The sequence below is a fragment of the Rattus norvegicus genome, chromosome 11 (assembly GCF_036323735.1).
Source record: "Rattus norvegicus strain BN/NHsdMcwi chromosome 11, GRCr8, whole genome shotgun sequence".
Lineage (NCBI taxonomy): Eukaryota > Metazoa > Chordata > Mammalia > Rodentia > Muridae > Rattus > Rattus norvegicus.
The window spans coordinates 89744911-89771688 of NC_086029.1; the positions used below are offsets into that span (position 1 = coordinate 89744911).

The 26778-nt window shown below is 43.0% G+C and overlaps 1 protein-coding gene across 13 annotated transcripts in view; it reads right to left on the reverse strand.

Annotated features, from left to right (window-relative positions):
* Positions 1–26778, reverse strand: part of Lpp (LIM domain containing preferred translocation partner in lipoma) — a 641914-nt gene that overhangs the window by 452851 nt on the left and 162285 nt on the right. For 7 of the 13 annotated variants that reach the window (XM_017597911.3, XM_017597913.3, XM_017597910.3 and 4 more), the window contains one exon: positions 23644–23704. The exons of the other annotated variants lie outside the window; for them this stretch is intronic. The gene's annotated coding sequence lies outside the window, so the exon portion shown is untranslated. The remainder of the gene's footprint in view (positions 1–23643; positions 23705–26778) is intronic. 13 annotated transcript variants of the gene reach the window in all.

Below are 26778 nucleotides of genomic sequence, written 5' to 3' on the forward strand. Positions count from 1 at the left end.
CAGTTACCCAGTGTCTACTGACACATTCTGAAATACAGAATGGCTGGATACAAATATAAAGATGTAAATATAGCTGCACGCACACAATCAAAACAGTTCAGTCTAAGGAGATGGAAATCAGTCATGGTTGATCTCATCTAAAAGGAAACAAATGAGGGTGCATTTTTACAAGTTAATTTTTGCAACTTCAGACAACTGGAGAAATCGAGTCCACTAAAATAAGGTGAGAACAGGGAGAAAGGACCATAACACATGATGTTAATTACATGTGGGTGCAGAAATCATTAGCCAAGGAAGCAGAAGGAATGCTGGGTGCCAGGACTACAAAGAAAGGGGAGGACGCTCTAGTGACACCACGCCAAAACTCAGTGCCTCAAGGTGGCAAGTCTTAGAGCCCAGTGTTGAGCATGCGGTGTGCACATCATGACCTTGGCTAAGGGATATCTTAAATGCTGTCACCCTCACATTAAACACCTAACCGGTGGGGTGATAGATCTATTCACCAGCTTGTCATCGTGTTTCCCAGTGTGAGATTTATTAAAATATACTGCCCATCTTAAAGATATAAACTTTTCATATTCCAGTTATATAAGAATAGGGCTGGAAATGTTTTTAAACAAAAATAAAAGCTTTTCAGAAACAAGAATGAGAGAGGAGCAAACTGCAGGGATAGCAGCAACTCGGGAGCTAGGCTTCCCTGCATCTGCGCTCCGCCCACATGGACACTGCTGCCTGATTACCTCCAACACTTGCTGGGACATGTTCTGGGGTGTTGGCCATAACGAAAGCCTTGTGATTTCACAGCTATGGCATATAATGTTTGGCCAGCCACATGCACATTACGCTGCCTCATTAGGGCCCTTGCTAAAAGAGCCAGTAAACTTAAAACCACCATTTCACGCAAAGAGGACAGACACAGCAACGGTAGTGTGAAAACACACCGGCCACCCAGTGCAGGGCTACTGGTGGCCTCATAATGACAAGGTGCAGGAAAGGAAATGACCACTCTGACATCCAGATCTACTGCCCAGCACAAGGACATTCTGGGAAATACTGCCTGCCTTCACTCCATCCAATTCACCCTTAATGGTAAAAGGCCAGAGCAATTTAATGTTGGTGCCCAAGAAATTAAAGACATAAAAAACGAAATAACATGTTTTTAATTTACCATTTAATTTAAATCACACATTTACATTATGCATTAAGCTCATAAAAAACAAAGTAAATAAATTAATAAGACTTAGGACTCTGTAGTATCCCTTTATTAACTGATTTAACAATATAAAATCTCTCTGTCTCTGTGTGCGTGTCTCTCTCTCTCTCTCTTTCTCTCTCTCTCTCTCTAATTCTACATACTTCTGCCATTTTTAGCTGCTGTCCCTTCTATTAAACTCCATCTGTCATAGAAAAAAGCCAGCCCTTTTTAGGAGACATTCACCAGAATGTACCAGCAGCTCCTTCCTGGCTCACTGGATTCCTGGAAGAGGGAGGAAGCACTCTGCTCAGCTCCAGCTCATGTGTCTGATGCCCTGATCCTCGGTTAGGAGAGCAGTTTGGAGAATGGAACCCTCAGGATGTGAGCCTAGCTGGCACCATAGGCTATGGGCGGGCCTTTGAAGGTGCTAAGTCTCTGCTCTAGCTCTCTTCTTTCTGCCTACAGCTGCAAGGTGAAGGCTCTTTCCTGCGCCCACTGCCATGACTCAAACCATCCTGCTGCTGCCTGGATGCTCTGAGGCTCTGAAACTGTAGACAAAACATTTCACCTCTCACACTGCTTCCTTGAGACGTTCTGTCCCAGTGACGTTTACTCACATTCCCTGACCCCAGAGACTTGATGCCAGCAAAAGCAACAGCAAGACCGCTCCAGAGTTGACTATGGTAATGAAAAGGCAATAGGACAACAACACGACAACAACAACAACAACAACAGCAGCAGGCCTAGCTCACACCCTCAAAGCGAGGAAAACTCCCCAACCCTGACCCCTGTCTGCTTTGTGAAACACAATTCTGTCAGCATGCTAGTGAGACTTATCTTAGATGGTAACAAAAATTATTGTGTGTGTCCTGTGGTGACCACAAATCCCTTAACTATGTATCTAAATAGTTTTCATGTCTATCTCCAAGAGAATTTGTCTGCGTTAATTGTCAACACACCCATTTTCCCGAAATGATAAACCTTTAAGGGAAGAGGTAACGTATGATTAATTTAGCAAGTATGAAGAGCAAATTGGAGCTGGTAAGATAGCTCAGTGGGTAACAGTACCTCCCAAGAAGCCTATTTTTTTTTTCCGGAGCTGGGGACCGAACCCAGGGCCTTGCGCTTCTGAGGCAAGCGCTCTACCACTGAGCTAAATCCCCAACCCCCCAAGAAACCTATTGATCATCGATCCCCAAGACCCACAAGCTGTCGTATGACCTCCACATGTATCCAGTTGTATGTGTGAACACAGGCATACCCATACAGAGGCACTCACACACAACTAACAAAAAATTCAATAAAAGTGTGTCTTCAGAAAAAGAGACTTTGTCTAAAGAATCATGCAAATAAATATACAAGAGAGACTATTAAAGGCAGTGAGATGAAGAGAGCTGAAGAGGTCTGTGTTGGAAGTTGAGCAATGCAGTATGCAATACTCAGGAAAGACCTTCAAATACAGAACAGTAAGTTTCATATAGGGGTAAGTGGAGGTGGAACTCAGGATGGGGCTCAGTGGGAGAGCATATGAATATGTAAAGCCCTGGGCTTGATTGCCTAACAGCATAAAAAGACAGCCCAAGGAGGGGAAAGAAAGGGGAAGGAAAGGGGAAGGAAAGGGGAAGAAAGGGAGAGGAAGGGGAAGATAGCATTGACTCAGTGTAAACCATGAATCTGTGTCAAACTCTGGAAGGTTTTTCAGTACTAACAACACTGTCACTCCTCACAGGAATCCTCAAGAGTCACTGTTTTTACCAAATTAGATAAGGTCATGAGGCTTGAGATGCGTGGAATTCATACACTTGGCGAAGGAAATGAAAATCGATGTAATCCGAGGTTAAGACATTTGAGCTAGCATGCTTGACTTCACCAGAAGGTTATCAGCACCCTGTTCCATGAAAGGATGGAGCAGTCTCTAAAAGGAGACTGAAAGAAGACATGGGCGATTGGCCCAATAGGTAAGGGCCTAGAAAAGTGAAGGATGATACAAGGATAACATGACCACTCAGAGCATTACACTGACTCCCTGGAGACATAAATGCCCTGGTACTCAAGACAGAGGACTGGCCACACTGGGCTGCAATCTTTGCCAATGTGTCTCGTCTTCAAACTGGAGCATACATGTTCTTCACGAAAGCTGAACTGCTATCTGTGGTACTTGGTAAGCTCCAAGCCCCTGGCTGCTACCTAGGCTGTCATCATTACTGCAGCGGACGCTGCCTTCATGAAGACACGAGCAAGTAAGTCCCTCACAGAGAAGGCTAAAGGCCGCTTAGCAAAGAACTGGGCGTGGAAATCAAACTTGAATGGTGAGAGGGAACATCTTGTGGCCAATCTTAATGACACTTAATTCTCCGATGGGAGATTCTGTAGTAAACAACCTCTTGATTCTCTGCAAAACATTTTTAATTTCATGGCCTGCTAATCACACAGCTGTTAAATTTCTCTTCCCATCAGTTGTAAAAAAATAAATAGATAATAATTATAATAATAATTTAAGAAACAGTTGGGCCTCAAACAATATTTGAGCCCGAATGAATTTTCCCATCTGGATTAATAATGTAGTAGATAGCTAAATTGCCTTGATCCAGTTGATATAATGAATTTTATATTACTATAAGGGCCAAAATATAAAGTTCTAAAAGCCAGAGGCTTGATGATAGGCGCACAAAGTGCAGTCTCTAAGGCAATCTCTGAGAAGCCTGCCACTCAAGGGGTCATCTGGCAGAGTCTGACAACATATTTTCTTCTGTGTCTTCATCTCCCTCCACCCACATCAAGAACACTGCATACACCACTAACGACTACAAATAACATTGTGAGCATGACCCAGATGCCAGAGAGAGGAAAACCAACGTGTTCAAAGCACAAGCGCATCAACAGAACCAACGCGGGGGAACAAAGCACCATCTAGTTGCTAATGCTGCAGATCAAGACAGACTGAACAGTAAGAGATGGAGGGTAATTAAAATGTGTGTGTGTGTGTGTGTGTGTGTGTGTGTGTGTGTGTGTGTGTGTGTGTGTGTGTATGGCGGTATACATGGCAGTATTGATTAGCCATCTGGGGCACAGATGAACGACCAGGGATGAAACGATGAATGTGAGGCAGCCAAAGAAATATTCTGTAAAGAAGTAAACAAGGGCACAAAGGCAAAAGTAATGCTGATAAACACAGTCAAATGGTCCAGAGGATCTTCAAGGGAGGTGCTTGAAGATTTCTACAATTCTACATTCTACATTTGTTTCCCCACCACCTTGCCTGGTGTTCAGAGTACCAGCACTCGCTCTATTTCGCTAGCATAGTCCTAGTGTCCTAGCGCTGAAATGTGTCAACATTGGAAGTGAATTCAAATGCCATCAACACCTGTAGCCCCTCACCCATGTCCACCCGTGAGATCCCACAGCCTCTGTCCTTACCTTACCTCACCTTTGCCCAGGAAGTGAATTGTCCTGTATACGATAGCTGATCAGTCTCCTTTAAACAGGGACTTCCAACAGGAAAGAACTTTCTCTGGGCCAAAATTTACTCCTCAAGGCCATGGCTTTATTTTGCAGACTGAGTATACGTGGTTATTACTACTGTCAACTTGACAGGGTAGCACCATTGAGGAGAGGAGCCCCTGACCATGGCTGTGAGGGATTGTATGTATTGGAATAACGAGGATAGGAAGACCTACTTTAACTAGGAGCAGCAATATTACATAAGATGAGGACAAAAAAAGAAACACAAGCTGAATCCTGCCATTCACCACGCAGCTTCTTCCTAGATGCAGATGCAGGTGACAGTGTCCCTCAAAACCCTAACATAGTGACTTCCCTACCATGATGGGCTGCATCCTGTAAAAAGAAGCCCAAACAACCCTTGCTTCCTAAAGATGCTGCTGTCGTGATGTTTTTTCCTCAGGAATAAGAAGATCAACTAATACAGTTCTTGAGGAAAGGGTATGCTTTCTAACAAAATTCCAGGGGACACTTCCTCATAACATATTCTGACTGCAGACAATGTATTTTAGGGATTCACAAATGTATCCACAACTCTCAACGGACAAGCCTGTGTATGACAACCACAAGGGACATGCCATTGTTTGCATGTTGATAAAGCGTTCGGAATGTAAACACAAGCAGTACTAACACCGTGAGTCCACAATCAGTTTCAGCACTATCTAGGAGCCTAAGAGAAACGCAAACCACCGCACTCTACTTGAGGACGTATAAGAGAAATCAGAAGAGAAAAGTTTCATCGTTCTAATAGATGGGTGTGTGCAAAGTAGAGAGATTCAAGGGTTGGGTAGAATGCAAGTAAATGAAAAGAAGCAGGCACACTGCAGGACGAAGGGAGCTGATTACAAAATGTAAGACACAGAGTCAGGAAAGTCATGATCTATCAGGTATTCCTCCATGGCAGCAGGGGGCTTTGCAAGTAACACTTGAAAACTGGCCCTCAGCTGCTGTTTCCCGCTTACAGAGTTTTAGTCATACAGTATTATGAGAGTGTCACACTGTAACAAAGAGTGCAGCGTTCATTCAAAAGCAGTACTTGGTCATTCTCACCTGTGTGAACTTCAGCCATTAAAATAGGTGTACTGAATTAACTCCACAATCTTATAATTTAAGAAATTTAGCAACGAGGCTACAGTATCTAGGAAACAGACATGCATCTGTTTCCCCATATTCGTGATATATTATTTTATCCTTGAGAAATTTTTTCTTCAATTTGGTTTTATCCATACTTACAGGCCTTTGACAGTTCTTACAGATTCATGTCTCTGACTCCCTGTTGAGCTGACAGTCTCTGACCTGGTGTATACTTCACAGTTTTAAATTAGGTTATTCTGCCATATCTGAGAATATGCACAGGAACACAGCGGGCAAAGAGGCTCACAGTGGTGATGAGTGTGCACAAGGAAAAGCAGAGACAAGAGTCTAAATCAACTAATGAAACTGATCAAGGAGGGACCAGGAACAAAATGGTTGAGTTTGGACCATGCTTCCTTCTTCCCCGACAGATACACCCTCATTAAAAATAAAAGCAAGTCAGCCGCTCCAGCAGATGAGGCTGTTGACAAAGATCCTACATTCCTGACTACAGGGTGTGATTGATGAACAGTGACAAACTGAAGGAACAAGCTGTATAAACTGATACAGCTCAATGACAGAGAGCTTAACTACCATGTACAAGGCACCAGATTCTGTCCGCAGCAACACAAAGTGAAAAGGAAGAGCTAAAACGAGGCAAGGACTAAAGTCAGACCCAGATGCTGAGCTCCCAGAAAGCCATAGCCCAGGTCTCGGTGCAGAGAATTCCACCTTCTGAGCAGACCTACACAGGGACCAGAAGAGGCAAGAGCAGTTGGCACCACTGCCCACTAGCAGTCTACAGGGAATAAGACAGAGGTAAGGGACGATACCGCCTTCACACTAGACGGGATGACTGGCACTCCCAGTGTGCAGTGCCCAGCAGGAGAGAAGACACAAGAAGTGCACCCACGTTTCCTCGACCCAGAGACCCCACTGTCCTCCATCTCTAAAAGCTTTGCTTCTCTAACCTTGGGATCCTTAGAGGATACATCTTGAAAACTAACCAATATAATCAAATTTCCTCCTCAATGGCTCTTCAGAAGAAACTGAGGCACAGACAGTAAGAGTCTGTGGGCACAGAGGTAGTAAATAGCACAGGTATCGATTTTCCTAAAATAAACCAGGCTGCTCTCTCCAAACTCAGTCCCTATAGAAGAATGACCCAGTTGATGTAAACAATGCATGATGCAAAATTCACTACTGTATCCGTGGCCAAGACTAGCAACGAATACACAGACCTTAATGAAACCTTGGGGAGAGCAGCTTAGGAAAACTCTAAACAACCCTTCTTGTATGTGCCCACGTTCCATGGAAGGGTCTACAGTGAAATCTGAAAAATTATTGTAAGGTAAAAAATTTTAGCTACTACTCATAAATATGTCAGGCACAAAATCAAACTTCTGAAATGATGTGAAACGCATTCATTTTTTAACTACAGAAAAACACAGCAGCCTTTGTATGAGGGGCAGGAGACACACTACTGAATGTGCTCCGTGGCTTAGTAAGCTGAACCAGGAATTCACCAAAAGCATATGAGGAGCCCACAAGACACTGTTGAGCAAAAAACCCTGTGAGACACATTTGATGTAATAGTCCTATGATTAGCAAACTGTCACATCAAACTTTTCTGCAACGTGGGAACACTTTGACACTTCATATTTTTAAAACTGACATTTGATTCATTACTGTAAATAGCACTTTGGGTTAAATATTGTGACAGGGAACATATCATATATATGTACATATATATTCACTCTATATATTACACACGTATATTTGTCTAGCTCTGAAACAGTTTATAGTATATGAAACCTTTCCCCACTGGCATTTGGGACTAATACACACATCAGCTACTCCATTCCTGAAGTATGTGGCTCTTTAGCATGAAGCCTACGGAGTGGGAAGATGAGGTACCTGACAGGGTGACTTATGAAGAGACTCTGAATAAGCCTTCTGTGTTCCCACAAAGACTTTAGAAAGGTTCTATTAACTTCCTGTTCCCAAGTTCATAAAACCACTGTCACAAACACAGGTAGAATTCCTCCTGTCTTCAGGGTACTGCAGATGTCCTGGAGAAAAGAGACATATGGAGAAACCCGGGAGTGAGAGAGACTTGGGAACAGGAACTATGCAAAGGGATGTTTTTTGGGGGGGAGTTGGGGTTTTCCTTTTGCTTTTGATGTTTTTTGGTGTTGGAGGGAAGTATATTTTTGTACTTTTATTGTTTTGTTTTTCCTTCCCTTGTATTTTCCTTCATTTATTAGGGAGGCAACAATTACGGTTCACAAGCAACTGTAATACAACTAAGCAAAGTGTATCTATCTATCATAGCAGTTAAGAAAGGAAGTAAACATAAATGGTGAGCTTTATGACATTCTTTGCAAAGGAAGTATACTATTTCACTTCCATCCAATATTAAAAGCCCTCCCACTCTTTACCAAGAATCTTTTTTTTCATGGTTTTTAATTGAAAATAGATTCTTCTCATACAATACATCCCTCTATCTTCCCTCCCTCCACTCTTCCACACCCCAACTCCTCTCTCCCTAGATCGCCGCCTCCTTTGTTCCCCTTCAAAAATGAGCATGCCTCCAAGACAATGGACAAATAGAACAGAATAAGATACAGTAAGACAAGGCAAAGCCCTCAGGCGGAGCCTGGACAAGACAACCCAACGTGAGAAAAAAGGAACCCAAGAACAAGAGAGAGAGTCAGGGACACACCCACACCCACCTTTTGGAGTCCCGTCAAAACACCAAGCTAACAACCAGAACATACTTACAGAGGACCTGGGGAAGAGCCATGGAAGTCCTATGCTTGAGCTTCAGTCTCTGAGCCAAAATAAACCCTGCTTAGTTGATTCAGTGGGCAATACTGTCCTGTCCTTCATCCCCTCTGACTCCTACAGTCTTTCCTCCACATCTTTGATGGGGTACCCAGGAAAAGGACCCAATGGAGACTTCCAATTTAGACTCTGCACATTATGTCTGAGTATGGGTTTCTGCACCACTCCTGTCTGCTGCCCAAGGGAGCCTCTCTGGTGACTGGACAAGATACAGACCTATGAGTACAGCAGAATATTGTAAGGAATGGTTTTGTTTCATTGGTTGTTGTTGATGATGATTTGGTGTTTGGATATTTTAGGGGGAGAGAGGGAGTGGGCAGCTGTGTTGGGGTCTACCTTATGCCTCTGGACTATATAGTTTCCATCCCAGTAGCTTCAGGCATGGGCTTCCTCTTAAAACAGACATTAATTGGCTACTCCAACAAGTTCTGAGCTACCACTGCCCAGCAGGACAGATTTAAGACGACTGCTGTGTGGCTAGGTTTGTATTCACGTTAAAGCCTATATTTAAAAAAAAAAGGGAAGAAAGAAAAGAAAAGAGAAAGAATTTTGAGGGAAAAAAATTGGAGATCTCATACTAGCAATTGAACAGTGTACCAAAAAGTTTTAGAACAAAAAGAAATAAACACACACAAGAGGAGTAGATAGCCATACACAATCAAACTGAGGCCTGAAATCAAGTAAATAGAAACAAACAACAATACAAAGAGAGTCAATGAAACAAAGAGTGTTGGTTCTTTCAGAAAATCAACAAGATAGACAAACCTTTGGAGTAACTAAAAGATGAAGAGACAATATCTAAATTAACAAAACAGAAACAAAAACAAGGACATAACTACAGACACCAAGGAAATCCAGAGAATCATAAGGACATGCTTGAAAAATCTGTACTCCACCAAATTGGAAAATCTAACAGACATGGATCATTTTCTAGATAGGTACCACTAGCCATAGTTAAATCAAGATCAGGTGAACAGTTTTAAAAAGACCCACAAGTCCTAGTGAAATAGAAGAAATTAAAAGTATCCCATTCAAAAAAAGCCCAGGGCCAGATAGATTTAGCACAGAATTCTACCAGACTTTCAAAGAAAAAAAAAACAAAAAACCAATACTCTTCAAATTATCCCACAAACCAGGAACAGAAGAAATACTGCTCACTTTATTTATGCCTACTTATAAGGCCACAGATAACCAATATTCCAAAACCCCAAACACATTAAAAACTCAACAAAGAGAGAGAATTACAGACGAACTTTCCTTATGAACATGGAAGAAAAAATACTCAATAAAATACTTGCATACTGAATCTAAGAACATATGAAAAAAGATCATCCACCATGATCTAGTAGGCTTCATCCCAGCAATGCAGGAGGGTCAGCTTATGAAATAAGAATGTAAAGAATAACGGGTTTGGGATTTAGCTCAGTGGTAGAGCGCTTGCCTAGCAAGATCAAGGCCCTGGGTTCGGTCCCCAGCTCCAGAAAAAAAAAAAAAAAGAAGAAGAATGTAAAGAATAAGCATGTGAAGGAGTAAGTAAACGTAATTGGCATATAAATACACACACAAAAAAAAAAACCCTACACGATCTCTTATTAGATACTCAAAAAGCCTTTGACAAAATCCAATGGTCCTTCATGATAAAAGTCCTGGAATGATTAGGTATCACCTCCCTGAAATTCTTAATAGAATTATTCCCCTCTCCCTGCTGTGGCCAAGCTTCAGGTAACTTTTGATTTGTTTTTAGTTCCAAACTCACTATGTTGTCAAATTAAGACAATTTTAGAAAAGAAAAATAATTTTATCATTCACATGCATGAGCAGACCGGTCCTTAAGTGCATGCACATGCACAAGGCGCGTGCGCACACACAGACACACCCATACACACATGCACACACACATTGTATAAAAGAAAAAGGTAGAAAACACAGATCCTTGTTCTTTTGTATTCAACTTTCCAAGCTATTATTATCTCAGTTAATCGTCTCCAAACACCTGGATAAGCACGGAAAAGAAACTCAGAGCTATATATAGCCAGATTTATACTTACTACAGATTAGGTTCATCTCCACACTGAAGTTTAAATTAGGCAGCAATGGTCTCTCTGAATACATTCTTCTTTATATAAAAGAAAACTGATCCAGTTTTATGACCCAGGTTTGCGATTTTTTTTACAAAAAATGAAATATTATCAATAAATTGAATGCTATCAATAAAACTCATCCAGGATCAGTAGGTAAAAATGTCTCCAGTATAAAGCAGGCAACCTGAGATCAATCCCTGGAGCCAGGAACAAGGAGAGAAAATCGAGTCCGTAAAGCCATCCTCAACCTTCATACATAGTATTGTAAACATGTACGCATGCACACACACCCAGCACTCGATACAGTTTTTAATTAAACTCATTCAAAGTCTACCAAACGTAGAAAAACAAAGGGAACATCGTTTAACAAATAAGGCAAATGCTAAATAAAACCTTAAAAGGTCAAATTAAAAAATCCTACGTCCTTCAATAATCCAAAGAGTAACATAGTTGCATTATTCATTAAATTAATCAAATCAGGTAGAGCCAAAATTCTCTACCATATGTTCTCTATATTTCACTATTAAAAGTTAAAGGAGTCACACAAACTATTTCAAACGTTGCTGGAAATTTTAGAAACTAGAGGAAGAAATGTAGTACTTTTTCCTGGGCCAACTGAGAAAATAAATTAGTTACTGTGGTCCTCAAAGTATCAAGTATTTTTTGAACTTGGTTCTTATCATTAATGTCCCAAACTCTTAAGGAGCTGGCCCACAACCTTCAAAGGCTGGAGGCTTCTTACTAGAGCCTGGAAGAACCAGAAAAGGAACAAGACTTGTAAGTGCGGAGGTAAAACAGAAGGGATCCCACATAGATTCTTGGTGCAAATCAACTCACAAGCTCTTATTTTTGTATATGTATATCTAACTATTTTATTTAATGTGAATGGCAGTTTCATCTACTTGTCTGTGCACCACATGGAAGGTGGCCACAGAAGCTAGAAGTGACAGCCAGATCCCGGGAACTAGAGTCAGAGATAGCTGTGAGCCACCATCGGGTGTTAAGCATCAAATATAGGGCTAGAACAGCACCAAGCCAAGTGCCATTAACTGCTGAACCATCTCTCCAGCCACAAGCATTTATCTGAAGTGAATTTCACTTTCATATTTTCATTGCAAAATGAGGATAATAAAAGTATATTGGTTTTATGAATATTAAATGGCATACCAGAAGTCTTAATAAAATCTAAATTGGTCAAAACACTTTTCCCCCAAAATCTAAATTTGCCAATTTTCAGCAGCAATTAATAAAATTATTGAGACCTCATGTGAATCTCACTAAATTCAATTCTACAATAATTTACTGTAAATGCTTGACCTGTTAGTTTCAGTCTCTATTTTATGCCAAGACTGAAAAATGACAGAGGAGAGGAAGAAGAAAAGTCATCTAAAGTCACAATTTTGGTCCCTAAGACCTTGAATTCAATTTACACATGACAGTGAGCTTTTAGAACAAGAGAATTTATACAATAAAATACAAAAAAAAAAAAAAAAGCCAGGTACTGGCAATGAATGTCTTCTGTGCAGTTTAATGATGATGTTGGACATGGCAACAGGAAAAGGTTCATACAAGGGAACAAGCCATTAGTTTCCTAACTGGAGGCATGGGATATGGTAGGGAAGCCCTGCCCTATAAGCTCTGCCAGAGGCCCTCAGTACAGCTCGGTACCTGTGGGACCCACCGTGAGTGCGTTACTCCTCATCCTGGTCCACCTGTGAAGAGCTAACAGAATAGCTCATACCACGCAACTCAGAAAGAATGGAGGTTTATCTGAGTCAACTTTTGGAACGTCTAAGACCACTGTAGGAGCATCTGGTGAGGGACTTTAGGCTGTACCATCTAGAGATAGAAGACAGAAGGACAAGACTAAAGCAGGAGAGCTCTCGCTATAATAACCCCAGTGGAGATAACTGCCCAGCTCCCATGGTAACTGTATTCATGATAACAGAGCATTTATATTCTAATGACCTGTTCTAAGTCCCCACCTGCCACTCTGCTGCATTGGAATTGTGCTCCAAACTCATCAATCTGGAGGCACACACTTGAGCTATGACACCTTGCTGCATTTCTTTCTCTGCACCGAGGTACCACCCCTTTTTAGTCCCTTCTCTGACCACTTCCAGGAACAATGATGTCCCAACTGTGCTTCACTCATAGCCTTCAGAGTTGAAAGAGAAAGTGAGGCGGGGCTCATTTTGACATGGTAAAATATCGCCTGACTGGAAATGAGGCCTCAAACCACTCACTTTCAGTGGCCACGATGCCGAGCGGTGCTAGAAGACGTTTTATAGCTCTTCTTACTCCTAAACATTCGATGCCTGTGTCCTACAGTTTCCAAGTGACGACTAGGGAGGGGCTCGGCAGTCAAACTGATCCTGAGGAGGCTCTGACATGACCACATCAACGGTTTCTATTGTGGGGAAGGTCAGGGACTCCTTCAGAAAATAGCTGATCTAAACAGAGCCCAAGGAGTGTCATGGTAACACTGCTCGCAAGCTGCCAGAGGTAGGGAGGAAACACAGCCGATATGCCTGTGCAGCTGCCACATTTCAGAGCAGCGCTCAAACCTCGTTAATATCATCTCGCTTAATACTGAGTCCCATGGATCATAAGCTATTTTTACTATGGGCTTAACAGATTTGTGAATTGTCCCTCTGCCAACACGTCCACAGTCCGATAGAGAAGACAGTGCTATCTGAGAGCCTTCAGGGCCTTGGGCTACTTGGGTGGAAGAAGCATAAGAAACAGAAAGGGAAGGGGTAACAAGGGGGAAAGAGTCTCAGTAGGACCAGTAGCAAGCAAAGGAGAGTGTGTGGTCAGTGCCCGTGAAAGTGCATCGCAGACAGCTCGGGAAACAATCATGCTGTGCCTCTCCAAAGACTCAAAGGAACATGTGAGCAAGAAGCTGGAAGGGCTCACTCTGCTCTCCATCGGCCCTCCTATCTTAGTTATGGTCATAACCTCTGCCAGTTGTCACCCCGCTCCATAATGCTCTCTTAACGGGCATGCGTAGCCCTGCAAGCCCTGCATAAAAGGCAAACACCTAGACACCATATATCATAGCTTAATGCCTACAAGGGAGAGTGTTTGTGAAATGCCCGATTGCTAAGCAACGGACTCCTCACTTGTATGGGAATGGGAACTCGTGCTTTTGGTAAGAACCTGGCACACGCAGCAGATCATGCGTGACTGCGGTCCTGCGTCCATCTATAAAAGCCAGCATAGATGCCACCTGTACCACTTAATTCCTAATGGCCTCTCAAAGAAACAAAGGATTCAGCCAAGGCCTTCTGAGTGCTATGCAGCAACTCCAAAACCAACCATCTCTCTAAGGTTTGGTCAGATTAGGGCAGAGACTCCAAGCCTGTCAATAACTAGACAGGGTAAGCAGGAGGGGACTGCACTACAGAGAATGTCTGAAGCCCTTTGGGGGTTCCAAACCCTTCAAGCATGGGAGCCTCATACTCAGCTCAGATACAAGCAAGGGCAATTCTATATTCACTCTCATTCACTATTGAAGAATATAATTCTATGTGCTGCTCTGTTAAAACTCTGTCCAGTGAACTGTGCCAGAAAATTCAGTGAGAGATGATAACGGCATGATAACACAAAATAAAACAAAACTGGACCAGGTGTAATAATCTGTGTTTTTAGTTTCAGCTACGGAGGAGCCTGGGGCAGGAAGGTCATTTGAGCCTATAACTTCAAGACATTTTCGCAAAGGAAAACAAAATAAGAACACTAAATTCTAAGACTGATTCCAAAACTAAGTGACACGCAGGGCTTTCCTAGACAGAGAAATAGGTTCTGGTCCTCTGGACAGGAGGACAAGAACCACATAGAAAAATGAGGCAGGGCTTGGAGGTTGCTGTGGGGACATTGGTAAAAGCTGGTCCCCTGCAGCAGAAAGGCTATCAGTCTCAGAGTCTGTTGAACAAAATAGCTTCATGTCGTAGGTTACTTTACCATTCCCTGTTTTCCACAGTGAAGGCTATCGAAGTGACCACCCACCCACCCATCACTGAAGACTTTCGCAGAAAGAGAAAGAGTGATGAACAGTCCCTGTGAGCTATGGGCTCGCTCCACTGCCATGCCACATGGCAGGGTTAACTAGGTGGCTTATCTGGCCAGACAAATAAGACTTCTTGTAGAATTCCAGCTGGAATTCAAAGCTTCTAGAAAATTATGTTGGCCAATGAAGATGAAGAAACATAAAGAACACACACACACACACACACACACGAACACATACACACACACATGATGGAAAGAGGGGGAGAAAGAAGGAGAAAAGAAAGAGGAAAGAAAGAAACAAACAAAGAAACAAAGAAACAAAGAAAGGAACAAAGAGAGAGACAAAAAGAAAGAAACAAAGGAAGGAACAAAGAAACAAGAAAGAAAGAAAGAAAGAAAGAAAGAAAGAAAGAAAGAAAGAAAGAAAGAAAGAAAGAAAGGAAGGAAGGAAGAAAGAAAGGAAGAAAGAAAGAAAAAATAAAAAAACGAAAGAAAGAAAGAAAGAAAGAAAGAAAGAAAGAGCAAGCTTTTTTTCTCAAAAATACATTTCTATGATCTCTGTCCAGTTCTTTGGCATTCCTGATATTTGTCTGCCTCAAGCAAACTTTTTCTTGCATGTCAGAGACTAACACTTCAACTCCTTTTATTGCTATATCAAAATCCAATTAATTATCTTCAAAGCCAACTATGGTCCCTGGGCATATAAGAAACATCTAAGAAAAAGAGCATTCTCCAAATTCCCTCAGCTCACAAGGCATCACTGTCTCACACGTCACTCCACAAGACACCAATGGGCTCATGCACTGCCCTGGGTCAGACTCAGCTCCACAGGCCTGTTGGCTCCATCCCTAGATGCCAATTCAAGCTATTTTAAACAGGTGATAAATAAAGGCTCCGAAACTTGCTACAAAATCGCGTCTTTCTGACACTCAGCCAGGTACCATCTCAAATAGACCATGCGGCTTTCAAACCTTACAAGCCTGCACTTACACAAACTACTTGCAACCCAGCAAGCATGTTAACAGGCTAAATATGCAGCAAGAGAAAAGAACTGCTGATACAGACTACAGCTTGGCTCTGCAGCCATGCTCAGGACCAGTGGGACGCCATAGCTACTATGCCTCTTTGGAAGTGAGTTACAATGCGAAGATGGGACTCTGTTCATGGGACTCACATGGGGTCCCTTGTGGAGCAAGGAGGTCCAGTGCCGCTATCTCAAAAGATACTGCTTATAGCATGCAGTAGAGTGCTGGGTAGACAAACTCTCAATGCCTAGTCCTTAGCTGGGCAGTGCAGGATTGGAGTCCTCAGCAAGGGAGCCCCACAGCAACCTCCTGCCCCAGAGGTTTTACACTGCATCCACACTCATCCAAGAATGTCTGAATGCAGGCAAGGGGAGGATGAGGCCTAGAATTCTACCTCCCAAAGCAACCCAAGGCATGAATCAGATGGGAAGTTCTAGAATCCCTTCCACAGACAAGGACTCAGATACCAGCACATGTAGTGGAGAGATGGCCCCAGCCAGATAGCGAAGGCATATTGGCACCACAGTAATTTGTCCAGCCACCAATATGCTCCACAAAAAAAAAAAAAAAAAAAACACCCATATGCTTTCTTTTAGCATCCATATGCTTTTTTAGCAAGGAAACTAAAATATTTCATTAGTTTTGAGTAATTAATAATTACTTATTTCACAATAGTCACCCTCATTAAAGAGCAAAAATAACTGATTAAACTGCAGGATCCTGGCTTTCAGTGCAAGATTTTTTTTTTCTTTTTTTAATTCTTCCTGTAGGAATTGAGTAAGAGAGTAGAACAGTCGGTGTGGAAACAGTCACATTACAGGGAAAGAAACGTTATCACACACGTAGCCCCGCATTCCTCTTAACTGAAACACTATGATTTAATAAAAAGAACATGGATCTGGGGATCAGAAAGACTTTGGAATCCACTCCAGTTTGGCTTCTGTGAGCAGCACTTCTGAGGAAATGAAGGGTGTTGAAAAGATAGAGCCTGCTGGATCCCTTCAACCTAGTGCTCCTCTATTCCCAAGGAGCACTTCAAGGCCTTCCCTCCCTCCCTTCCCCCTCCCTCTGTGGACCCGGGTAGCACATGCCCCAGGAATGCTGGCAGTGAGCCAGAGGTTATAAGCTGGGTGTGGCCCATAGGAAGGTTCCTCAAAGGCTAATGACCATGGGAACAAGCAGGGGACTTGATACCAATGCAGACTGATTCAAGGCCATTAGGGTAGATCAGCTCTGAATTAGTCTCTGAGGAGACTCTCAGGTAGCATAGAGGCTGCAGGTCATCAGAGGAGGCTCTGATGGGTAAGGATCTAAAACAGATTCCGTGAGGAAACAGAACAAGTAACAACAAAGTAATTTTGTCTATTTCATCATGCCAGAAGAATTGCTAATGATGTAGATCAGTGGTTCTCAACCTATGTGTTGGGACCCCCTCAGCCTACCTCAGGGTCACATATCAGACAGATATCCAGCATATCGGGTATTTACATTATGATTCATAACTGTGGCAAATTACTTATATGAAGTAACAATGAAAATAATTTTATGGTTGGGGCCACCACCACAACATGAGAGTCTGCATTCAAGAGTCACGGCATGAGGAAGGTTGAGAACCATCGATTTAGAAAATAGGATATATTCAACCTCTTGGTAGTTAAGGTACTAATTCCATTTTAGAGACAACAAAACTGAGACCTAAAGAAAACAAGTACCCTTGAGAGGACCATGGAGCTAAGAGAGGACACACGGGGCTCTCAAAGTGAGGCTGAGCCGCAGAAGACAGGAAACATAGAAAGCACTGCTGCATATGGTGCTGTGTGTCTGTTCCTCCTTCTTGCTTTCCACCTCCTGCCTGAACTTTACTGAGTTGGATCCACTCTGTCAGCCCCACCACTGAAGTGAGTGCACTGCCCCTGGCAACCCCTGATGCCTGCCTCTTCTGGTTCTGGCACAGGCTGGTTCCCACGTAAGCTTATAGAGGGTCACCGGCACCAAGTGTAGAGTTCACACATGTGGCGGTCATTATGATTTGGCAGAAACTGAATTCTAGCTGTCCGCATCTGGAACGTGGAGCTTGTATGGGCAGAAATGAGTCTCGGTAAAAAGCCCTGTGCTCCGTACAGCAGGGAAGAAACAGCGAACGTTACCCGAAGCGCCCGAGTCCCATGTCACTCAAGAGCTCACGCACTTTTTGTGACCCTAACTGCTTTTTGCTTTCCCTCAGCTCAAAAAGGGGACGACTCTAGAAGTTTCAAAACCAAGAAAAAAAAAATTATGACTTAGGTTTAGCACTTTGACATTCATTATTCTGCCTGAAGGTAGAGATAAGAATTAAATTAATGAGTTATCATATTAAATTACTTACAAGGTCTGATCCTGTCCCTGACCAAAGAACCCAGAAAGCAGCCACTGTGTTCCTCTGAAGCCATTTGCCAATTTCTAGTAGAATTCCCACTTAGAGCCAACGCCATCTCTGGAACTACTTGTATTCTGGAGTTGATTGAATTTAAATCCAAGTTTAGCTGGGTACTCGTCACACTGCTTCAACCAGAGTTTTCCACCTTTATAAGCTTGTGGTTTTTACGGGGGGAGGGGGTGAGCCTGTGTGTGTGTGTGTGTGTGTGTGTGTGTGTGTGTGTGTGTGTGTAAAATACTTTTTTAAAGTATACAATCTACTATATTAAAAAACACTCAAAAATACTGAATTAAAAAATTACAACTACATTTACTAAAAGAACACCTAATAAATGAAGTGAGGAGTTAAAAAAAAAATCACTGAACAGTTATGTATATGTCAATGCCCAGAGTCATGCTAAGGGAGGCTGCAGAGAAGAACAGAGGTATTGTAGAGAAATTCCAAGAGGGACAGGTATCGTTAAACAGTTAAACAACCAAATGGGAGATCTGGCTTCTCACACAGAGAATATCTTCTGTCTGCTGTAGAACTCGTGCATGCACAGCCTTCAGAGTATCTGTAAAACCCTGAAGTTGTAGCTGGCATTCTTGGAAGATGTGTATTTTTCGGATAGTTCATGGATATGTGACTTCCCTCCCCTTCAACTCTTCCCCTGCCCAAGCGGTGATGATGCTCATTCTGAACAAGAGAGATGCTCTGTGGTTTGCACATTAGCATAGCTGCAAACTTGCTAAGACAGCTGAGGCAAACGGGAAACTCATGAAAATTCGAGTTGGGGAACCTTTTGTGGAGTCTCTACCAACTCTCACTTCACTGAAGGAGAATCAGAGGCCCAGGGGGAAAAATGTTGCTTGTTCTAAAGTCACATCAGAATGATTAGAGCGAGCCTCTGATCCACCAATGGTACAATAACTTCCAACCTCTAAATCTAGGTACTGTGTGGCTAAGAGGTCTGTGTTGGGTATCTTTTCCGCTGTCACTGTCCACCTTACTTTTGGGACAGTGTCTCTCACTGAAGCTGGTGCTTGCCCAGTCATTGGCTAGACTGGCTTAGGATGCAGGGAGTGCCTAGGAACGGCAGTCTCTACATTTTGTCTATCTGACGGGTAGTTGCCGCCGCCTCCTCTGAAGCATGAAGACTCACGGAAAGACCAGTTGTTTCTCAGCCTCAGCCTAGGCCCAGGACACCACGGCACAGGATGGGTCTGAGAAAGTGAACGGCTCTACTATGGACGTGGGGTAGCTCCAGCAGCTGGAGAGAGCAGGCTCTCAACTGGACTCACTGTGTAGACTAGTACTCTCCTGCCTCCTGCTTACTTGTTCCTTACCCATCTTCTCTTAGTTAACGTCCCCAACTGTTCGGGACACAGCCATCTTCCTCAGCTTCACACAGTTCAAGTGGATCAGAAAAAGGTAGAAGGTAACAGAATACAGTGGCAAGGCGAGAACCAGACCCTTGGAGGGAAGACTCTCCTAAGAAATACACAAGCTATGCCTCCATGTTGGAGGAAAGACACTGGTGTTGATCCTGTATGAAGTAGAAAACGGTAACGATTAAGGAAGTAAAAGGCAGTTAAAGGAAGACATTTCTCAAGAACCCCAAGTAAAGCAAAGGTTCAACTGTAAGAGCTGTGGAGACGGCCGGGTGAGGAAAGAGGTTGCAACGCTTTCAGTGCATGCCTAAGGAGCTGAGTTCGCGTCCAGGCATTACTTACAGGCCTGGTGCAGCAGCATGCACTTGTGGGAGTTGGAGAGTCAGAGACAGATCCCTGGAGCTCTCTAGCCAGTCTACCCAATCACTGAGCACAGGGTCAGCAAGAGTCACTGTCTCAAACTCCACGTGTAGAGTGACAGAGGGCAAAAGACACCCAGCACTGACCTCAGCTTTCACAGGCACATGGGTTAAGTATGTGTATCTACAACACACACACACACACACACACACACACACACACACACACACACACACGCACACACGCACACACGCGCGCGCTACATATATATGCAAACAAGTATAAAATAAAAAGACATTTTGGTCTAGCATTGGCACTAACACCTCAGACCAATTAGATTCCCTCCGTGATCCCAAAATTTCCCAACTCTCAAGTTAGAAATGTTGGGTAGATTAAATCACAAAATTCCCTCTGGTTTAAAAGATATACTGACTTGTCCTAACAAGACTGAGGATTCACACTGGATAAATTAAACAGCGGAAGAGAAATTCACCTTTCCTTAGTGGTATTAATAGTGACTATTTTACCAGGGACTCTAAAATGAGACATAAAACAGCGTAATCACAGAGAACCACCATTCTAAACCTGTGGGTCACACCGTGTTTGGCAAACATCTATCTCTAACAATGTTTACATTAGGATTCAGAACAGTAGCAAAATTACAGTTATAAAGAAGCAACGGAAATAATTGTATAGCTGGGGTCACCACAGCATGAGGAGCTGTAGTAAAGAGTCACAGCTTTAGGAAGGGTGAGAACCACAGCCCTAGAGGAAGGCTGACTCCCTTCCTGTCTAACCTGAAATTGCACGTTGCTGAAACAAGGAAAGAACAGCCGGGAGTCTAATACACAATTACAGGATACATACACTCTAAAACCCAATCAGTAACTGTTCTCTGTTAGGTCAAAGAATCACGAGCTAACCAGAATACTGATTTCCCACACAAGGCTCTGTGATGAAGTCACAGGATTTTGTAAACATGGCAGAAGAGGAGGATGATATTGGAGTGACTAGACCATTCAGCAGATCAAAACATGATCAACTGGTACACCTTTGCCTAGTAGCAGGTGCTACAATGAACTCAGAGAGGACGATGCCTAGCCCACCGTGACACTGTCTGCTGACATCAGGACTAAGGGTATCCTGGCTGCTTCCAGCCCACATGACACAAAGCGCTCACTGCTCCACTCTGCAAAACAATGAGAATATAATCTATCTAAGTAACAAAGAAGAAATCCACGTATGATTAGGGCTTCTATACACACATACACACACACACACACACACACACACACACACACACACACACACACACACACGAACTAAGAGAATGGCTGATCAGTCTTATTCAAGGCAATTTCCCAAAAATGAAAATTACATTTCATAGGGCAATATAAATAAGTCTATAAGAATTAATTTTGTTTATCCCTCCAATGAGTCACCATGTAGAAAATGGAGACAGCCAATGGTCTGCAGGAAGCCAGAAGTCAGCTCTTGTTGTAGTACAGAGACAACTATTTGGAAATGATACCTCATGTTCTTTCTTTAAGAGTAAACAGGGTGTATGATTTCAAATCCTATGAAGCACAGCTTTAAATAGACTTGGTTTGGAAATGGGACAAGGAATGCACTATAGTGATGGATCAACATCAAAAGCAGAGGGAAAATAATGATTACACTCATTGATATCTGCTGACATGTATACTGTCAAGTCTAATCTGGACTAACACTGTTGTCCTTTATTATTCCCACCAACACACGTTTTTACCACAAGACTGTTTTACATGCGAATATCATGCTCCCAGAATATTTAGTTTGCCATCTCTCAAAGGATGAAACCATTCAGTTTGTACCAGTTTATAAATCCAAAAGATAAAGATTACACTGCTGGATAGAAGACTGGCAAACAATGCATAGATAGACAGGCAGACAGACAGGGTTGGCAGATGTCGGTAGACAGGTGGAGAACTAGGCAGATAGGTAAATAAGTAGGTAGGGAGAGAAAGAGAGGGTAGAAATTTCCCATTTTAAAGAGCAATCATTGTAAACTTTCCAAGATTTAATTAAAATATCTCTTTTTTTTGTCGAGATAGATTTCAGTGAGAAAGTAGATGGAGACAACTAAAGGAACCCCAAAGCTTACTGTATCAGCATTTAATAAATAGAAGCTAAGGGATCCCATGTAGCGTGTGTGATGCCTGCAGTCCCTGGAGGACTGGCTGCTGACGTAGAGAAGTTGGGCAGGTTTACATCAAAATCCCCTCTTTTATAGCATTCTGACCTGTCCGAGCTGGTGAGATGGTTCACCCTGGATTGATCAAAGGACAGAGGAGGAGTCATCCTCTTTCTTAGGGTGTTAATGGTGGGTGAGTTGGCCAGATCCCCTGAAAGTTGGCACCACATTAGTGTCAGAGAACGGAGGAAGACTGACCACCTTCCTTTCTGACTTAAAAGTGCATGTCACAGAGACTATCATAAACTAAAGAGAGAGGCCTGCAGAAAATATTCTTCTGATATTTCTGTCCATGAAAATGATAGGTGAGGAACAAGTTTTTGTGGAGACATTTTGTAAAACATAGTAAAATTAGAACAAAAAAAAATCTTGTATTTTTAAATATATATTTCTTTATAGCATTTTCTTTTGTAGGACTAAGAAAAAGCCCAATTAGACTCACAACTGTGTTCATTGTAGAAGTTTCTCAATTCATGTTACCCACCTGCTTCATATTTAGTATATTTGATAAATATTAACATTAAAAAGCATATTAGCCTAAAACTTTAATTTATATTTGATTCTAAATTGGTAAACCCCGTGATTGGGGGGGGGGGGGCAGTAGCAACCAATTTTAGGTTTCTTTAAAGCACTGTGTGAGGTCAGGTTTTCAATTCTGCATCACTGAAATAGTACACTGAAGTTATTAACATAATGTTCTCCCGAACAACTGTTTACAGCATTCTAAATGATGACTCCAAATCTTAGCTTTCTACTCCAAGTTCCCATGGTTAGGAACACCATGTTGATGACGTCACCTGCTAGGAAAAAAAAACTGGCAGATCACACTGAACACAGAGGTACGACCACCAGCAGGTTGTCCACACGGAAGAAAAGAGAAGTTGAACTGAGGGCACCCCATTCCCTCTACCACTCTCCATTTCCCGGGTAACCTCCTGAGGAAGGTCTCTGGAATGCTCTCTATTACCTTTGTGATGCTCCCCCTGCAGAGAGGCACGAAACTGAAAAAACTACCCCACTCTCTGCGTCCTCCTCTCAAGGGAACCGGACGATCTGAGGTGTGAGGCTAGATGATATATCAAGTAGATAGGACACAATCTAACCCAGAGAAGCATTCCTCAGCTCATTCAGAGCCAAACAATTCTGGCCTTCTACTTTAGTAAAAAATGACACTCAGAGAAGGTGCGCTGAGGAAACATGGCATCCCTGCCTGCCTGCCATGCACTGCCCAATGGCAGGATACAACTGTGGGAAAAACTTTCCTACTGTACAGCAAAGCTGCAGGTTCTCAAGTGCCCATTAAATGTCAAGTTCCCAAACTGTCCAGATTTTTGCATTTTAGGTGCTAAAACGATAGAAATCGAGAGGAAAAAGTAAATCAGACAGCAGGTTCCTGTCTTAGTCCTGGGAGTCTATTGACCAAAAAGTGCTGCTGCATCTCTTCCAACAAAACCAAACTCAAGACCCACAGATTCAGACGTTTATCAGCCTTACATGACCTCGGAGACGCCAGTCCTCTCTTACCTCAGCAGTGTTTGGCTTCTGGAACAATGGTCACGGGCTCAGCCAGACGATTTGCTAGGTTCTGTAAATTAAACAGACAGGAGTTACTTGTGGGCACTGGGCACTGTGTCCACTGTTATCCATCAGTGTGCTAAACAGTTCTGCATGCATTCTCTCCTTTCACTCATGAACCTGGTAAAGCGATGGGAAAAAGTCATCCCATAGGATGGGGAGGTAGAACTTCCCAGAAGGAGGAAAAATGACAAGAACCGGCAACTCTTGTGAAGAGTCTTGCAAGCACAGCATGCAGAATGGTCATTACTGTTCAGAAATGATGGCTGGCCCGTCAGTATACAGTATGATATGATATGTGGCAGAACGTGAGTCCAGAGACACTGCCACTAGCCTAGTGACCTACATTTTCTGCCTCAGTTTCTCCTAGGTCATGAGGATAAGGAACACAGCTCATTCACATCATCTACTCGTCTTGCTAGAGGAGGGCATGAAAGCCAAACCAGCGCTCTACTCTGCCTGCCCGGGGAGTAGGAATGGCCCGTGGCACTTAGAGCCAGTTCAACTTTCTTCCTCTTACCAACAGCCTTGAACGAACTATTAATTTTCTCCAGCGACTTCCTCACATGAGGATGGACACTATCTATATTACCTAGTCAAAACCTGTCTTCACCTAACCCTTTGGTGGGGCACAGAGATTTTCCTCTATATACACAATGGTCCTAAGCAAAATGCTAACATTTCTATTCATGAACCAAATACACACCAGTAGGACATTTTCTGAGATGGATATTTCTATGATTTGTGATTCTAACCTTAAAATATCACGAGATTACCTATACCGTTCTTAAGTGGCCTCAACACACACACACACACACACACACACACACACACACACACGCACGCACGCATGCACGCATGCATATGATCATACACACAGAAACAAAAATAAAATATTAGAGAATCAGTTGTCTTCCCAAAGCCCCAAAGCTAAAGGCAGAGTTTTAGCTCCCCGCTAACTTCATTTTCAAGTCTGTGCCAAGGGCACTGCCTTAGGCTCAAGGAGACGAAGCTGCTGACAGAATGGCTAGAACATGGGGCAACTTGCTTGATATTTCACACAGATGGATAGAAAAGTGGTTTGCTAAAACGTCCAGTTTTCATAAGTCATTCAAAATGCAATAGGAAAACATGATTGATAAGAGGCCTGGCCAAAAACTCATCTCCTCCTCCAAAATCAAAACCATAGCCCTCCTTTAACATTAGACTCCATTTTGTAGTCTAGAGAATACCACACACTCATTACATCCTAAATCATCTTCATTATACACTCAGTGAGTCCTTACTGCTCCAATTTTACAAATCTAGAAGCCGAACTTCAAAGGTCACAGAACAAACATGGAGCAGGTAAAAATTTAGCCTTAAACTTTCATACCAAGTGCTTGCCTCCTGTATGTGGTGAGAAGCTGCCTGATTAGAGAGAGAGAGACAGACTTAACTTCGGGGACTGGAAAACAAGTATGTAAATCAGAAATCGCAATTGCAATTAAGCAAAGAATGCGAAACTCAGAAAAATAAACAGCTCCTATTTTCTCTCATAAGCAGAACGAAGAGTAGTGACTTGAGGGAGGAGGGACGGGGAGTAAGGAGAGGGAAGGAAGACACGAAGTTAGAAAGGGTCCACTTAAGAGGAGTGGAGGACTGACAGGACAGCAAAAAGGGTCAGGCGTGGATGAAATACAAACGAAGAGGACTAAGGTACATTGTACACACCATGCAAAGTTCACGATGAAAACCTGCCTTGGGTACAAATAATACATACTAATTTAAAAAATAACCAGAGAACACACTCAACCTAGTGGAGGATTCTGCCTCACCATAGGTAAAAGAAGAGCCACGAGGACTTGGCATCAGCGGCTCAGCACGAGGTGATACACGACTAAGAGAGCCAATGTTAGTGCTAGGGTCCCACGAACAGCGAGGTTTCACAGACACAGCATCCACTTGCACAGTGTTGGAACGCAAGGCACTAGACAGGGACCTGCAGCATACAGGGCTTGCAGACATACTTTCCCCCAAAACTCTCCTCACAGGGCATGGAAAAGCTGTTCCAACCACTGCAGCAACATGTGCTGCCTCACTAGCGTGTGGTATGAGCGTCATGTGTCCTCCACGCTCCCAGGTGTTCCGGAGGGCAGAGAAACTCTTGAGAACCCACGAGGAGACAGGAAAACTGGCAAATCTGGTGACAGCCATTGGCAATGAAGCCAGATATCCTTCACTGCTTCTGTATTTTAAGTAGGCTGACCCCAAATCTGAAGAAGATTTAACATTTCTCAAACTATCTTCCCCCTCGCAAGAAGAATGTTCTCACCTTCAGCTGCAATTTCAGCCAAAAAACAGTCTATATATTCAAGCTCGGACTTGTAAATTCTCAACCTATTAATTGGAATTTATGTAAAGCAGGACTCAGGACCTAACTGAAACTAAAATAGCACGATTAAATTTTTTGTTTTATCCTAATAAAACCAAGCAAGTACATAAAACCAACAGTGAAAAGAAGTAGACAGAGACAGGTAGAATGTGATGATAAAGATAGTTTGGGTGGTGGGGCACAAAGACCACAGGTGGCGGGGAGCACACAGACAATGGGTAGAGGGGCACACAGACCATGGATGGGTGGGTGGGGCACACAGACAATGGGTAGAGGGGCACACAGACCATGGATGGGTGGGTGGGGCACACAGACTGTGGAGGGGGGGCACACAGACCATGGATGGGTGGGTGGGGCACACAGACTGTGGAGGGGGGCACACAGACCATGGATGGGTGGTGGGGGCACACAGACCACAGGTGGAGAGGCACACAGACCATGGGTCGGGGGCAGGGGGCACGCAGATCATGATGCGCAACAGACCCTTTCAATTGGCTTTTCACAGACTTTGCTTTGAATCTATTAATTCAAGCAAGAAAAATTTAAACCCTAAAGCGATGATGCAAAAAATTATCAACAAAAAGTCTCATCTAACAAATAAGACAAAGCTTTGTAGAAAAAACAATTCTGCTGACATCTATTCAGCCCTTCATCGCAGACATTCTGGACAGAGAAAGCTGCCAAGCCAAGAACCATAAAAGTAGCAAACT